General features: G+C 48.7%; 1 long non-coding RNA gene across 3 annotated transcripts; it reads left to right on the top strand.

Annotated features, from left to right (window-relative positions):
- The first annotated feature begins 9,871 nt into the window (after positions 1-9,871).
- Positions 9,872-13,895, top strand: LOC125322449. Of its 3 annotated transcripts, XR_007202008.1 has the most exons (4): positions 9,872-10,106; positions 11,293-11,438; positions 13,224-13,277; positions 13,384-13,895. It is a non-coding gene; the product is annotated as an uncharacterized LOC125322449 (long non-coding RNA). The 3 variants fall into 3 exon arrangements; XR_007202009.1 differs by lacking the exons at positions 9,872-10,106; positions 11,293-11,438 and adding an exon at positions 12,232-12,676; XR_007202007.1 differs by lacking the exons at positions 9,872-10,106; positions 11,293-11,438 and having other exon boundaries at positions 12,232-13,277.
- The last annotated feature ends 1,618 nt before the right edge of the window (positions 13,896-15,513 follow it).

The raw sequence follows: 15,513 nt of genomic DNA, 5'->3' as shown, positions 1-15,513 counted from the left end.
AACATACTGACAAACAGTAAAAAAGATACTCGGGGAGGCAAATTTATTAGGCCTAAAAGTCTGTTTTTCTGAGTTTAAATTCACCCATCTGCTTATCTTCAAACACGGTCTGAATACATCATTGCTGATTATAGGCTCTGTTCCAGTCCATTACTTGATTCAGTCACATGCTTAAAAATACTAGTTTAATTAAGATTGTTGGTACATTTATGACTCTGAATATGTGTACTGCTGTTCTTTATTCTTCCACTGAATAAAACAGTTTAATTAATTTTAGATTTTGTTTATTTGTAATGCTCATTCTCAGCTTTTCAAATGAATACTCTAGCATTAACTGTATGATTCTCAGTATTTAGGACAAGCTCACCTGCAAAGCAAATGCCCAAGGTGGGTTGATTTATTGGGAAGGTGAATTAAATAAGTGTGTAGTTACTAAAGAAAAATACATATTTTTCAGGTGCAGAGAACATATGAAATCATTAAAATAGGATAGTGTTGAGAGTTTGTATGATGGCTAAGAATTAATTTCTGGTTTTATTCATCTCAGCACCCTTACTTATCAGTGTGTTTGAGCTTCAGCATCAGCCCCCTCCATGCAATTCTACACTTTACCTTCTTCATTGTCATTGCCTTTTGTCCATGCAGAAGAGAGTGGCTTACCGGGCTTTCTGCACACTCTTGTCTTCCATGTTCTCTACAGAACAAAATATTAGTTGTGTCTGTTGCAGTGAATGCATGCTACCTCTGCTTTTACAGGAGCTTCCCTTAAATAGTGAGAATTCAAATACACAGAATCTTCATTCCTGTTATTGTCAATACATTTTATAATGGATATTTAGTTTAAAAGCAATTCCATTTTTTGAAGGGAAAGCTGATCTGAAAACTTATTAAGAGTCAAAAATAATAGCTGCCTGTTCTCAGCATTTACCACTTCTCTGACTTCTCTGCTAAGTGTCACAACTAAGCCTGCATATGCTCATCAACCTCAGAAAGGTGGAGGAACCCTGGGGGGGTGGGGAAAAGGGAAAAACTACCCCAGGAATGTAGTTTAGACGCTGTAGCTCTTCTCAATAAGTTGAGCTTGGTGCGAGACCAGTGCTCATCTGCCTGTAGTGGGGTGGCTCTTGCCTCTACGAAGTTAGACTTGGCTTGTTTTTACCTCTTTGCAAACCTTCCCCACGAGTGAGGCCACAGAGCAGGCCCAGAATATCTTCCTCATCTTAAATTTAGCTTCACAGACAACTCTGCCTTTCTTTTCCTATGTATTGGTGGTATGGGTGAGTGAGTGTGGAGTTCTTGAACACGTGTGACAAGGATGGACCAGCCACTGCTAGTGGAAACGCCATCCTCGTACCCAGAAAATCACAATAAACTTTCATTTCACTCCTCTCTCTAAACTCACACTGGGAGTGTTGAAGTTAGTTATATCATTGGTGTATTTATGAATAAACCCTTTCTCTTTGAACGTGTCTCTATGAAATATTGCAGTGCTATTGCAGTGAGTGCTAAACTTACATTCGAATGATTTATTGTCACCACCCCTCCCTACTGTTGTTTTGGGGCTTTTTGCATTACATAGAAATACAGTCAGATTACTGTACATCAAATAGGTACATACTTTTATATAGTGATCTATTCATTCACCATGAGTTATAGCCACCTCAGGGTGGGATGATACAGAGTTATCATCACAAGCAAGAGTAAAGCTTTATTGACATAAATACCGGGTCTTTGATTTGGTCAGATACACTGAGAAAAGCTTTTTTTTCCCCTATTCTCTTCTATTATTACTGGCCATGGTGAGAGGAATCTTGCTCTGCGAAGAAGGTGATAATGTATATGATAGACATACAGCAGGAGATATACTGTTTTCCATCAACATGACTTCTGTACTGCATCTTGAAATTGTTTGTTTTGTCATTATCCATGATAATAGGAGAGAGGTGGATGTCACATCTAAAATTTTGCCTCCGATACAAAATACATCTGCTGTTATCTGGGTTAAATGCAATTCCTAAGCAGCCAGATGGTCACATTTGTGTTGCATAATTAAGATTATATTAGTTGTTCAGTCTTGTAGATTGGTTTAAAAGTGATGGACTTGAAAGCATGCATTGCTTTGTTAGGAAATCCGAGCACAGTACCTAATGTGAGCAGGAACAAGGCAGAGGCTCTTTTCTCCAGCAGGTCAGCTTTGTCATGCTTGGTTTTGAAATAAGCTCTCTCTTTTATGCACTGGGTACTTCACATATTTGAGGTCTCTAGAAAGCATTAAGCAATTTACTCTCTAACGTTTCAATCAAGCCTGAGGTTTGCTGGAGAAGAAAAGAGTGAGGCTGTGGTGGTAAAGGCAGTGCTGAAGAGGTCTTTGGCTCAGAGGAAATGACACTTTATTTGTTACAAGTTACCACTCAAAATAATGGTGACTGCTGATTGCATCAGGACTCCTGAAGTCATCTTTGTACTCTGCTCTCATGCAGTCTCTATGCTACTAAAAACAGGATGAGTTTTCTCTTTTTACATCTGCATTTATTTATCCTACTTGTTGAAGTTATTGGAGGTACAATTTTACAATGCCACCGTGGTTACTGCTGGGCAAAAAAACCTGATGCTGAACTGCCAGTTTAGTCTGAATGAGAGTCTGCTGCAAAACAAAGTAGGAGTAGCAAATTACTGTCTCACTTACTGTCTTGGATCAGTGAATGAATTTTAATCCATGGCTAAGCAGACAGTTAATTTGACTGTTTCAGTGAGTGCAGCGACTGCTTGACTCCAGGCCAAGGATCCTCCAGCTGAGGTCAGAACCATGTGCCTGGTGAGGGCACTTCTGAACTCTGACTAAAAGAAGAGATTCTGGAGCTCTTCTACATTCTAAAATAGAAAACAGAAATTCAAATGTTTAAGAAGTTTGTTTCCCTGTTGTTTGTTAAAGGGTTGTTAGTGTTAAATCCATCCCCCTGAAATACTTCGGGGACTTTAGTCCAGTTCCAAATGAATAGGTTGCAGTGCTACCCACTAAAAAAGGACTTAAAGATGTGCATATTTGAAGTAAAAAAGTTAGAAAGTACTTGGGCTCTCCTGTTTGGTTGCCCTTTTGCTATTATGCTTAACTTTGGTAGGACAGAGGTGTTAGCTGTGCCATACCTGATCAGCAGATGAGCTGAAATACTGTCTGGAAGGTGGCAACCTGTTACCTGTCATAAGTGCTCAACTCCCTAAAAAGTAAAAAACCCCATTTGTTTAAAAAAAAAAAAGTGAGATATTACTAATACCCTTAACTTGCAGTGGGACTGGCTGAAATGGAAAGTCAAGGATAGAAATTTGATAAGGAATGAAAAATCGAATAACCAAGGCAAAAACATATTTTAATGGAAATTAAAAAGAACAGCAATAACTTAAGGGATAAACCTTGTGTATCCATATAATATTTTATTCACACACACATGAATTAAAAGAGTATTACAGGCTCTATAAACATTTAAAGCCAGTAGGAAGTGAGAGTGAAGGACCAATCCCTTGTGCAGGCGCTTTATCATTACACCATCACGTACTAGGAGATGATGAGAAATTTTCCAGGGAAAAAAAATGTTTTCCTCAAAATTCAGAGACAAAATGCCAAGAAACAAAGGGAAAGAGACTGTGCAGTAACCAAAAGGCAAGGCACTATGGCATAAACCTGACGTGAAGCATCCCCAGACACAAGTGCTTTCACTGTTACGGATGCGCGCTTTTAGTGTCTTCTGGGTCAGCACCTTATTTCCATGACCTCTGGTGTCCTGGGCTTGTTCTCTTTTTTCCCCCCTCTCCTCCCTCCTTTTCACAAACAACTTTACAAAGCCTTTGTTTCATCTGCACTTGTGCAGTGAAATATGAACACAATTTGACAGGGCAGTGGGGCTTTTCTGCTTGGTCTTCTTCACAAGCACCCCTTTGCCATGCAGAGTAGGGCATGGGCAAAGCTTTCTTCAGGAGTTATTTCCAGTGTTAAATGTACCTACATGGGGCCATATCTGGGGCATATAAATCTTAATGTTGTTCTTTTCCTGTTCGTCTCCCCATCACATTATAGCATCTGGGTGCTTCTTTTTTGCAGACTGAAACTGAAGGGATGATACCATCCTATCCTTTTTAATAAATCTCTATTCCAAACAAACGAGATTAAAGTACAAAATGCCTGCTAATTTGGGGTATCCAATTAGAGACATTATCTACTTGATTTTTCAACCTGTTTGGCATTCTACATCACTTGGCCTAGTCCATGCAAAGTCCCATGGATTCAATCTGGGGTAGTGAGTGATTCACTTCAGCTCACCTCCAAAATTTCAATATTGGGCCTCTTGAGGCCCAATTATTGCGTCTTGAGGCAACTTTCCCTAGAGTGTAGAATCTTTGAGGTGACAGGGGGATGGAAGCAAACTCAGCAGGTAAAATTCAGCTACCACTCTGCCACAAAGCCCTGCTTTCCCTCCTTGTAATTTGCTACCTTGTACATGAGCTATACCCAGTTCTGTGATAAATTAGGCAGGAATCCAGTGAATAAAATCTACAAAGTACTGATCTGTTCCCAGAGGAAGGGGTACCTTGCAGGGTTTCATTTCTGCTTCAGGAAATTTGTGGAATATAATCTGTGTGGTCATGTATCCTAATGTATGGAAGCTGAATTGAGGTGCTGTGAACCCCTTAGGTTAGCCATTTCCTTAGCATCCATGATGTTGATGTGGAGGCTAGTGTTGAATAGATAACACATTTCCTGAGTTCAGTGGTTACATATACACACACAAATTAAAATATGTTTTGAATCATCTCAGAAACACTTCTCTTGAAGGTCAGTTCTTTTTCAGAGTTAGAAAGCAGACTCTATTCCAAATAAAAAGCATTAATTATGTAGCTGAACTGCATCAGCTAAAAACAGTGGAAAACCCCCCCACATTTTGACTGTCAGAGTTTCTACCATGTTTCAAGTGAAATTCAGCCCAGCTACCCTGGACATCCTGCAATTAAGCATCCTTGCTCTTGGCAGACAGCATTAGTTGGTTTTTCTAGCCTTGCCCTCCTATCTCCCCTGCAGGTTCCTCTACAGAACGGTTTCGCTCTGCTCTCTCTGCACAACCTCTGTGTTTCCTTACCTAATCAGTCCCAGGCTCCTGCCTCAAAACACCAGTCCCAGTTTTCTCTCTGGCTGGCTTGGCTGCTCCTTTTGCCTGCTCTGTCACAAGCTGGATGGTTTTTTCCTCTGTGCTTTATTCATGTGGAGACCTTTCTTCCTGACACAACCTTCAAATCACTTGGAGCTTAGGAGAGATAGGATTCCTACCTCTCAGATTCTGTGCCAAAGCTCAGGCTCATGGGGGAAACTTGGAGGTGGGGATTAAAGTGGAAATCTAGCCTCACCCCTGTATCCTTAAGCTTCTGTTTGCAGAGAGGGCCAATCTTTAGTAATGCCTTTTTCCTGGTAGAATAAAAGAAATCATTACTGGCCATCTGTTCATGACACAATTTCTAATATTTGTAAGTTAGACACATTTGGATAAATTTTCAGACAGAGAGGGAAAGGCATATTTTAAATAAAAAAGGTCACATTTTGAGGCTATGCTTCAAAGCCTGAGGGCAGCAGAGCATTTCAAAGGAAAAAAGTTTCCATTTTAGTATGAGCAAAACTGTTTATTTTTCCATAACCTTGTTCTTGGAAATGGACAAATTGTTTTGGCAGGTATTTTCAAAATAATCTGCCCAGTACAGACAGTCAGCATATCAGTTTTCAGCCTAAGTGATGATGTTTTTTCTAAAGCTACATGCAACAGAAAATATGGTCTCTGCTGAGAAACATTTGCCAACCCCAATACAGGGGATGGCAGTACATCTACCTTAGAATATATATTAGCACAGATTACATTTTCTGAGGATTTCTGATTTTTTTTCAAACAACTACTGCCTCGTGGAAAGGCAGTGACTCTCACTTCCCTATTTTAGAGGCAGAAAAACTAAAATAAGAGGAAAGGAAAATGAAAACTAGGGATAGAATAAAAAAATCCCGGTCTGCTCCTTATTCCCCTATTTATGCACCCATTGGTGCCACCTCTGAGGGGTGTTATTTGTGCAATGGTCCTCTGGTCTGGAGTATTGCAGGTGTTCTTTACACTGCACAGACATGCACGTCAAAGATAACATCCCTGGTGTAATTACCGTGATTTAACTCTCTGTGATCGAAAGTTTTGGGGGCCTGTAAGAGAGGGCACAGCGGGTGCAGGAGATATCTTCAAATAATAGTTTAATTCAGCTAAGAGCAAGCAGCCTCCATGCTCAGCTCGGATGAGTACATCAGTATGGTATAAAAAAACCAAATTTTAAGTATTTCTGAGGCATCTGATGAAACTCAGGGTCAAGGCCCTGTGGTAGAGAAAGGTGTGAGGGGAAAGCTGTGACAGGGCTCCACCAAGACAGAGCAGGTTGCTGATGTGACCCACTGGGTGATGGCTGCTGGCTTTGCAGTTGCTCCAAGTTCTCTGGCTGGGGTGAATCCCAGCAAAAGCACGGGCCAGAGATGCTGGAGGCCCAAGGTAGACAAGCTGCATGAAAGTTCCTGCCACAGTCTGGCTCACTTGGGAGAGTAAGAAACACAGTTAAGTGTTAACAGTACGTGATGAGATAGCCCCATGCAGACCAAAAACCTCCACTAAAAACCATCCCACCAGCAACAACAAATTCCTTAGCTGAAACTGCGGCTCTCTTCAGAGGGCAAAAAATGAAAAAAAAAAAGGAAAGAATTGCCAAAGCAAACTGCTGACTCCTTTTTTCTTATCAAAACACCACAGCATACATCTTAACAGCCTGAAGTAAATCAAATGCGGGACCAGCTGGAACTGGCCAGCTCTTGACCCTCCATTGATATCAGGTATGTGCTGCACTTCTCTGGCAGATTAAATTGTGATCTCAGGTAACTCAGAGCCCCTAAAATTTTCAGTACGGCTGTTAGGACAAGGCTGAAGGTTTTCTTTGGAAAGAGTCACCACTAAAAAATGTTGGAGTTCTTCCCACTAGACGGAGATACTCCATTGCTGATGTCAGATGACTTTGCTCCCTCTATATCTCTTATTTTTAAACTCCCCCACAATGCGACAGTGGGACAAAATTCAGACTTAAGGCCAAAGCCTGCAGGTGTGCATCTGGGTAACTGGCAGTCCCCTTTTGCATGGGGAGCTTCCTCTTGGGGGGATTTGGAAGTGTTCATAGAAATGCATCCCTAAAGAAACCTTTCAGCTCAAGAGAGAAATGGGAGAAGATCTGGGAAAAGTTGCGCAGAGCGCATGGAATTGAGAGCAGCTCACAGACAGCGGCTCTGAGGAGAGTGTGCCTGTGTGTGTGATCAATATAACCTATTGCGAAAGACAGCCTCGGTGCTTCTGTGGGGGAAAGAGATTTAGAAAGAAGGTCTTTAATTATTACCTGCAGAGAAGTTAAAGTGTAACTCGGCAGTAACGTACTCCAGTGCCAGTTTTGGGGGGTGGGGGCCACATCAAGCATCCAGCCTGCCTGAAGTGTGTATGTGAATGGAAAAATTTAAATTCATTTTAAAACTATGTTTAATTTAACCATGAAGGAAGAAAAATAAGACAAAGCGTTGACGAGGCAACAGCAGAGAGAAAAGGAGTTCATCTTTCAGGCTGCTGACCTCTCTTTGTGCTTCGTGTGGGGGAGCTGCCGAACAGGCTCTGGAGCTTGTAGCACCCACGCGTGAGGCTGTGTTCGCCCCTCACTGGTGTTTGTACCACACCTCCCATAGAGCCCAAACCCTCCGCCTTACTGCCACGGCCTTTTCCTCTCACACGCTGCTCAGGGGTTCTGGTCATAGTCCCCCGCCCGCTTGGACCGCCTCCCCCCTTGCCAGGGGCTGCGCGGCGGGCGGGTGCTGAACTTGCGCATCTCCTCGCCCCTTTGGAAGATCACCTCCTCCCTACAAAAAGGGCAACGAGAGCCCTGGGGTATCCAGAGTCACGCTGATACGGCGGTGTATGTGCGTGTATATATATATAGATATATATACTTATTTTTTTAAGGGAGTTTTGCTTCTTCGGCAGGTCAGCGTGCTAATTAAAAGTTGGTCCAGGTTGGTCACTTGCAGTCCCAGATGTGCTATTAACACATAACCAAATTACTATGTTTTTTTAAGGTATCAAAATGCAAAATCTCGATAGAAACCCCATTTCCTCCTTACTATTAACTAGCAGTCGCACAGAGAAAATCATTAGAGCTATAATTAAATATGGGTCTATTTTTGATGGATGTCCTGCAAAATAGCCCCAAAATATGATGTAGTAATTTAATTTTTTTTTTCCTTTGGCACTACGGGTGCTAGCTATGTTTTCCCTCCATTTCCCACACCATGTATATTAAACAGGGAGGCAACATTGCTCTATTGTCGGTGGTGACCCCAGACTTCGCCAGAATATTTTGCTCCTCGGTATAAAATTGTGAAGTGGGTCTCTCTTTCAAAATCTCTATATTGGTTTTTATAATTACCTCGTGGTCTAAACTTTTTCGCAGTCTATCTCTTAAAGGATGAAAAAAAAAAAAAATCATGGAAGGAAAGGGGGGAAAAAAGACAGAAACAAAGTTAGCTGTATTAACATTTGTGTTTGCCTCATCCTGGCTGTCAGTAACTTTCCCGGGAGCGGGTCCTATGTTTCTATAGGCGCCCTGCTGAGGCGCGCGTCTGCCCCTGCCCGCCTGCCCCGCCTGCAGCTCGGCCTGACCCCGGCCCCTCGCAGGCCTTGTGCCGCTGCCGCTCAGCCCCCGCCCGGCCGCTCCCCCCCGCGCTCCGCCGCGTCCCCGGGCTCCGGCCCTCGCTTCGCGGAACGCGTGCGCTGCACACGCCGGAGAGTGAGCTGTCGCATTCCAATGGAGAGCTAAATAAATCCCAATGTTATTTATTGCAGACAAAGAAAAAAAAAAAAAAAAGAAAGAAAAAATAAGGAAAACAAGCAGATTGCACCCCCCACCCCCTTTCATCCCCAAGATTTTATTCTTTCTTCTGGAATATTTTCTCCGCGGCCGGTAACACGCAGTTCGCGGCTTTGGTTTGCGTTGCCCTCGGCCGAGGCTGACCCCCGCAGTGCCTCCGGGACAAGCGGCCGCGGCCGGAGACCAGCGCCGGAGGGAGGAACCCGGTGGAGCTCCCGCGGCCGCCAGCCCCGAGCCGACCCCAGAGCCCCGAGCCTGGGCAGGCGCTGGGATTTAAACCCGGCCGGTCTTGCTGTTACCAGGAGCGCGTTTTGTTGGTTTGGGGTTTTGTTTTTCCTTTTTTTCCCCCCTTTCTCCTTTGTAAGATACGGAAGGTGAATAATGAAATCCCTTTGCTAATAGTTTATGAGCCATGAGATTGGAAATGTGTGCGGACGGACCAGCGCGCCGGGCTGCGCGTCACTCGGGCGCTGTGGGAGCCGGGCGCGGGGAGGAGAGGGATGCCGGGGTCGCCGCTCCGGCAGCGGGAGTCGCCACCGGGGCCGGGGGGGCCGGGGCTGCCCGTGCGGCCGCTGCGTGTCCGCGCGTGGGCCCTTCCCCAGCGGGGCCGCGGGAGGGAGAGCGGCTCAAAGCGAGAGGGCTCGGGGGGCCCTGCCGCACCCCCCGTGCGCTGCCTGACACGGGCTCCTGCGCGGCCCCGCGGGCGGCACAAAGGCAGCGTGAGCCCTGCCCGGCGCTGCCGAGGCTCAGCGGCGGCCGCCTCCGCCGAGGGGCGTGGGGGCGAGCGGGAGCGACCTTTAGAACCAGTTTGGTTCTAACTGGGGGCGCGGCTCTGGCACAGGTGCCGAAAGCCCCTTTCCTCGGCGATCCTGCGGCAGGTCATGTACGCGGGGACGGGGCGGGAGCGGTGCCGCTGCCCCCCTGCCCGCCCGGTACGCGTGTCGGTGCCACCCGCGCCTGTACAGGAGCGGACATTTCCCATCAAGCCTGTGCCACGGGATGTCCGAGGGCATCACTACCTCCCTGCCATAAAAACAAACCACTCATCAGCTCCGCTCGGTGTGTGCCATCGAGAGAAGTCGCCGCGGTGCGAACGGGCACCATCTGTCCTGCCATTCCGGGAGACGCAGATATATTTCTTTAGACAGGTCAGCAGTTCTTCCCGGCCAGCCCTGTCAGGCACCTGTCAGGGGAGAAAACCTCTTCATAGCTGCCGCGGTGGGATCCTTATCAGCGGCAGCCCCTCTGCTGACAGGGCCCAGCCTTAAGCTTCCCGCAAATCAATGTCCTCGGGGGACAGGGGGCTGTCGTTATGGGGGGATGCCGAACGTGCCGGTACCGCTCAGACCTCTGACAAAACACGGGAGGGAGGACGGCGGGGGGAGCCGGCCCCGAGGAGCCCGTAGACTGCCCGAGGAAGGCCGGGGTGGGCTCTGGAGCAGGGGGTTCCCCCCGGGCCCCAGCCGTCGGGTCGGCCCCGCTGCCCACGCGCGAAAGGCCGGGCCCCCTGGCACCCCCAAGGACGAGGCTGCAGAGGCGCCCACGCGTGCCCGGGGCTCCGCTGCGCCGGGCGGGACAGCGGCGTGGGGGGACCGCACCGCGGAACCCCCGCAGCCACGTGTTTCGAGGCGCTTTTTCTCGAGTGGGGCCATCGCTCCGTGGCTGACCCAAAGCCCCAGTCACACACTTCGTCCCTACCAAAGTACCGCCTTCTTCCCTCCTCCCCCCCCAATAATTCCGACCTGTTTTCTTTCTGTTCCTCACTTGCTTTCAAAATGAGGGCACGTTCAGGGAAGCCTGCCCGCCCGCCTCCTGCATTTCCACGCGGTATCGCGTGGACATCTTCCCCCCCACCGCCGCAAAAAAAAAAAAAAAAAAAAAAGAAAACCAAACCAACAACAGGCACCACCACCAAAAGAAAAAACCTCAAACGCGCCGTGTGTTCCCAACTTGGAGTTAAAGTCGGTGCTAACATGGGTCAGTTCCTGCCCCTAGCTGGGAAGGCAGGGAGGAGGATGTAACGTATAGGTAACGTATAGGTTGGTGGGGGGTGGCGATGGGGGGAGGAACAAAAACAACCCCCAAAATAAACAAACAAACAAATCTCGCACACGATCACAATAAAGTGAAATTCCTTTCTACACACCCACAACTTTAGCTCTGTCTGCTGCCTGGGGGGTTTTAATCTTGCAAAGAGAAAGGGGGGCTCCCTGCGCAAAATTACGCCTTCTTCTCTCATTTGTTAGCTGATTCCATCAAAAAGTTCGCTATTTATAGGCTACACACACGAACCTGGAGTAATACAAACCCTCCCGTGTTGTTGCCCTCGCAAAGTGGCCGGTCCTGAAGCATCTGATCGGGTTTGTGTGTGCGCGCGAGTGAGAGCGAGCCACGCAGAGAGCGCTGCCATCCAAAAGGGGAAAGAAGAGCTCAAGCTGAGAGACTTATTAATTGCTAAGAGCTGCTCTGCCACCAGCCATGTGAGTACCTAACAATGATCACCTTTTGCACAGATGGTCAGCGATCAGGCACAGACACTCTCCGTCCTTTTCCTCCTCCCTCCCCTTTCTTATTTTTTTATTCCCCTTCTGTATCATTCCCACCCACCTTTCCTTTTTTTTCTTTCCCCCCCCCCTTTTTTTTTTTCTTTTTAGTTTGAGTTTGCACGGTTTATTCCTCACGAAGAGGAGGAATGAAACGTGGGCGAGCGCGGGGGAGAAAATGTGCCGGCGAAGAGGAAGGAAGGAAGGAGTGGTGAAGGGAGAGGAGGAGGAGGAGGAGGGTTTGTTAAGCGATCGCCTTGTCCCCTGAGTCCGAGCCGGCTGGGAATTAGTAACAGCGAGATAGCGGAGGTTGTATTTCTCTCTCTTCCTCCGCTTTTTTTTTCCTGGAGCGCTCAGACCCCCTGATAATCATTACCTTGGTATCAACGCGGACAACGGGCTGTATTCATCAAACCTCATTTAGGGGAATTGAAAGGGAATTAAATATAAATAAATAAAGAGAGAGAGAGAGCTCGAGATCACGCACGGCTAAGGGGGTTTGATCGCTCCGCGTACAGCGATCACTGTCCGTCAGCTCCCAGCCCTCTGTTCAGGCAGGTAGAAAGCGCCCGGAGGAGCACCCCAGTCCCACGGGCTGAGCGTGCGATTTTGGGGTGAGAAAGAGAGCCCCGACCCCTCGCCCCCGCCGCCCCTTCCCCGGTGAGGGGGCAGCGAGGGGCAACGGGGGGGGGGGGGGGGGACAAGCAGCGCCTTCCTTCCCCTACGCGAGGTCTCAGCGCTTTGCAGGCAGTGCCAGACCTCGGCGTGGCACAGTGCGTGAAACCAAGCCCCACGCAGCAGGCAGGGCACGGCACGTGGGTTTGGGGAATTGCACAGTTGTTTCGGGAGTGGGCAAAAAATGCACTCTGTGATAGGGAACGTGGCTCTCGGAAAGGTAGGTGTCCTGGTTTGTGCAGGAATGCAGGGCTGGGAGACTCCGCGTGGAAAGGGGGTGGGTGTGGAGAGAGAAAGAGAATTTGTTTCCAGCGTGGAGAGGCGCCTTTCTAACCCAACACTCGAGCTCCAATCACACACTCTGAGGTTAGCGTAGCATTAAATTAACAGGGTCGGGGTTATCCAGGGCATTACACCGCGTGCCCGCGATGTAACCTCTGCTCATTTATACACAAAGAAGAGGGAGAGACGGAGTTACATCTGGAAAGCCAAAGAGCACGGTGAGTATCGGTATTCGCTGCTCTCCCTCCCATGCCTGCGAACAAAGTTCAAAGGCGGCCGGTGCGGGACCGGGGCTGGCTCCTCCGAAGCCCCCCGCTCCCTATGGAGGCGGCAGCGCAGCCGCCTTTGGAGCCAGGACCCCCAGTGCAGCCCCTCTGGGGCGAGCCCTCGCTGAACAGCAAGGAGAACTTGCGGTATCTTGGTTAGAACTTTGCTACTTTACGTAGAGAGGGAAAAAAAAAATAATGAAAAAAATTGACTTGGATGCAGCGCTATTTATAGGTGGCGGTAAAGGCTCCTTTTCAATAAGCAGCCGTGGAAAAGAAACGTCAGAAAACTGGTTGCTTTATTGATCCGAGGTGCTGGATGGTCACAGCCACGCCAACCAGGCTGCAACTACAAAGTCGCGTCTTCTCTCGGGTTAGGCAGCGAGAAAGGGAATAGGATGAGGGTTTTGCTGGCCACTAGCTTGGACACGATTCAATTCCCAAGCACAGGTACAGGGCAAAAGAGTGTGAGATGGAAGACTTTTCCCTTTTCTTTCAGGCACGCACACAATGCGGGGCACCCGCAGGGCTGAAAGTGGGCCAGGGCTACACGGTAGGTATCAGATCACACAAAGCAGAGGAAAGAAATCCAGTTAAAAATACATTAGTTGAAATCAGAGGACGAGCTTGATTATTTTTTTTTTTTCTTTTAAACAAAGGTGCACGTTAGAACAAGCTGGAAGCACTCCTTGTGCCTGACGGTATCCCCCACGCCCATTGGAAATAAAGCAAGAGGCTTGCTCTTTCTTTACATGTTTTAAACCTTGTTTTAATTAGAATTGCCAAAGTAGGACACCCCGGTGGAAGACGTTTTCAAGTATCCACCTACCTCTCTGCTGTAAGCAGAATTGCTCTCTGCTAAATTGCTTGAAACGCAAAATTCTGCCCCACCCCCAGCTTGGTTTGGCACCTACTCACTTTTTCCCCCCCGAAATTGCAATCGTTTATGAAAGGTTACTCCATTGGGAGGAAAAGAGAAACCCCAAACACCCAGCAGTAATGAGATGAGTGGACTCTCAGAGCCTGGCTTTGCTCTGTACAACAGGCGATGCTTTGGACAGAGAGTGTCCCAAAAAAACTCATGCCTTTTTTTTTTTTTTTGAAGTCACAGATTGGGCGTATCCTTACCCTTCTCCTTTAATTTATTTGATTAAATCATAACCAAAACAGACTCATCAGCTTCTCGTATTTCCTCAGCTGTAACCATACGCGAAACCTTTTATATGGAGACAAGTAATTGGCTTTAGTTAACTTTAACTCAGGGCACAGGCTGCGCTCAAGTTTTCCTCCCGTTCCCAGGGCAGCGTTTCACGCAAAGTTCCAGCTCTGCCTCACGCTCCTCAGTCGCCAGCCTCAGGTTTTTAAACTGTTTATGCCGTTCCCCACCATTCTCTGATTTCTCTAATGAGGGATGCTCACGGCAGCGGCTTGTGGGACGAGGGGGCTCTTCCCCCTCGGGATTTGGGAGCGGCGGGACTGGTTCAGGGAGAGTCCAGCTCGGTTTGAACTCGGAACCCCTCCTGCACTGCGTCCCGCGGCCACCCGCATCCCACCTCGGTACCGGGCTCCCGGATTGTTTGCGCTCCCGTTTACGGGCTAGATATATTTCACCTTCAGGAAAGCGAGGTTCTGTTAGCTCACTTCTATCTTAAATAAAAAAAAAAGAAAGAGGGGGAGGGGGGAAGAAAAACCTCTTAAAGTTTCTCGGGTAAAACTCGGCTTTCTTTTGGTTATTACTCAAATGAAGAACCGCGTCAATTAAGTCCAAATTGGAAATGCCTGCCCGAGAAGAATAATGATAATTCCCTGCCATTCTCTAAGAGGTGGTTGCAGGATGGCACTTAGTGCGTATGGTCCCTAATGACAGGATTGCTGCCCTGCCCGGTGTTTGGCTCTTCCTGCCCCGCTGGCTTCGCTCTGAGGTCGGGCAGCGACGCCGGGCACGGCTGTCCTGCCCAAATCTTCCCCCTCTTCCCTTGCACCCTGCCCCCAGCCACACGGGGTTTTCACCTCCCACAGCCAGCACACTATGACCACACCATGAAAACAGATTTAATTACCCCCACCCCTCGATAGGAGGGCAGGGGTCTCCTAGCAACAGGTAACGAAGGCACCTGCAGCTCTTCAAGGTTGTTTAACTGATAGCAGAGGAAGCAGGACGCTGGCCGAAGGGTCGCTTTCGGTAAGACGGGGTGTCAGGGGAGCGGACCATCAAAAAAGGGCTGTACAGTGATACTTTAGCAAAAGTTTAACGTTGCTGCGAGGGGAGAGGGGCCCCCGCAGCGAAAAGGGACGGCTGCTTCGCCTCGGTTTCTTGCTCGCTGTTTTCGAGCTGCCCCCAAAAGCCCCTCAAGCCGCCCGGCGGAGCGGCCCCAACTCTGGGACCGCGCTGTGGGGTGGACACGTGTTGCTGTCCCGGGGAACGGGTCGCCTCCGGCCCCCTGCGGGGGATGCTGCCGAGGGTGCTCGGTGCGGGCCCTCGCTGGGACACGGCTGTGCGGGGCAGCGGGGCAGCCTCCCCTCGCTTATCTCATCGCTGAGAGCACGGCGGGAGCGGGCGCTGCGCGGTCGGGCACAAACCAGACGCCGAGCAAGCCCTGGCAGGGTCCGTGTGAGGGCTCAGAGCCCGCGTGGAGCGCCCACGGCCACCCCGCGGCGTCCCCGCTGAGCAGCCGCCGGGGCTCTGCGGCGGGCGGGCAGGGCTGACCCTGGGGCGGCCGGAGGGGAGGGTCTCCGGCCTGACCCGAAAAGGGGGAGCTCCCCCTCCCCTCCCCTCCCCTTCCCTCCCT

This window comes from Corvus hawaiiensis, chromosome 3 (genome assembly GCF_020740725.1).
Source record: "Corvus hawaiiensis isolate bCorHaw1 chromosome 3, bCorHaw1.pri.cur, whole genome shotgun sequence".
Taxonomy (NCBI): domain Eukaryota; kingdom Metazoa; phylum Chordata; class Aves; order Passeriformes; family Corvidae; genus Corvus; species Corvus hawaiiensis.
This window is presented reverse-complemented; position numbering and strand designations above follow the sequence as displayed.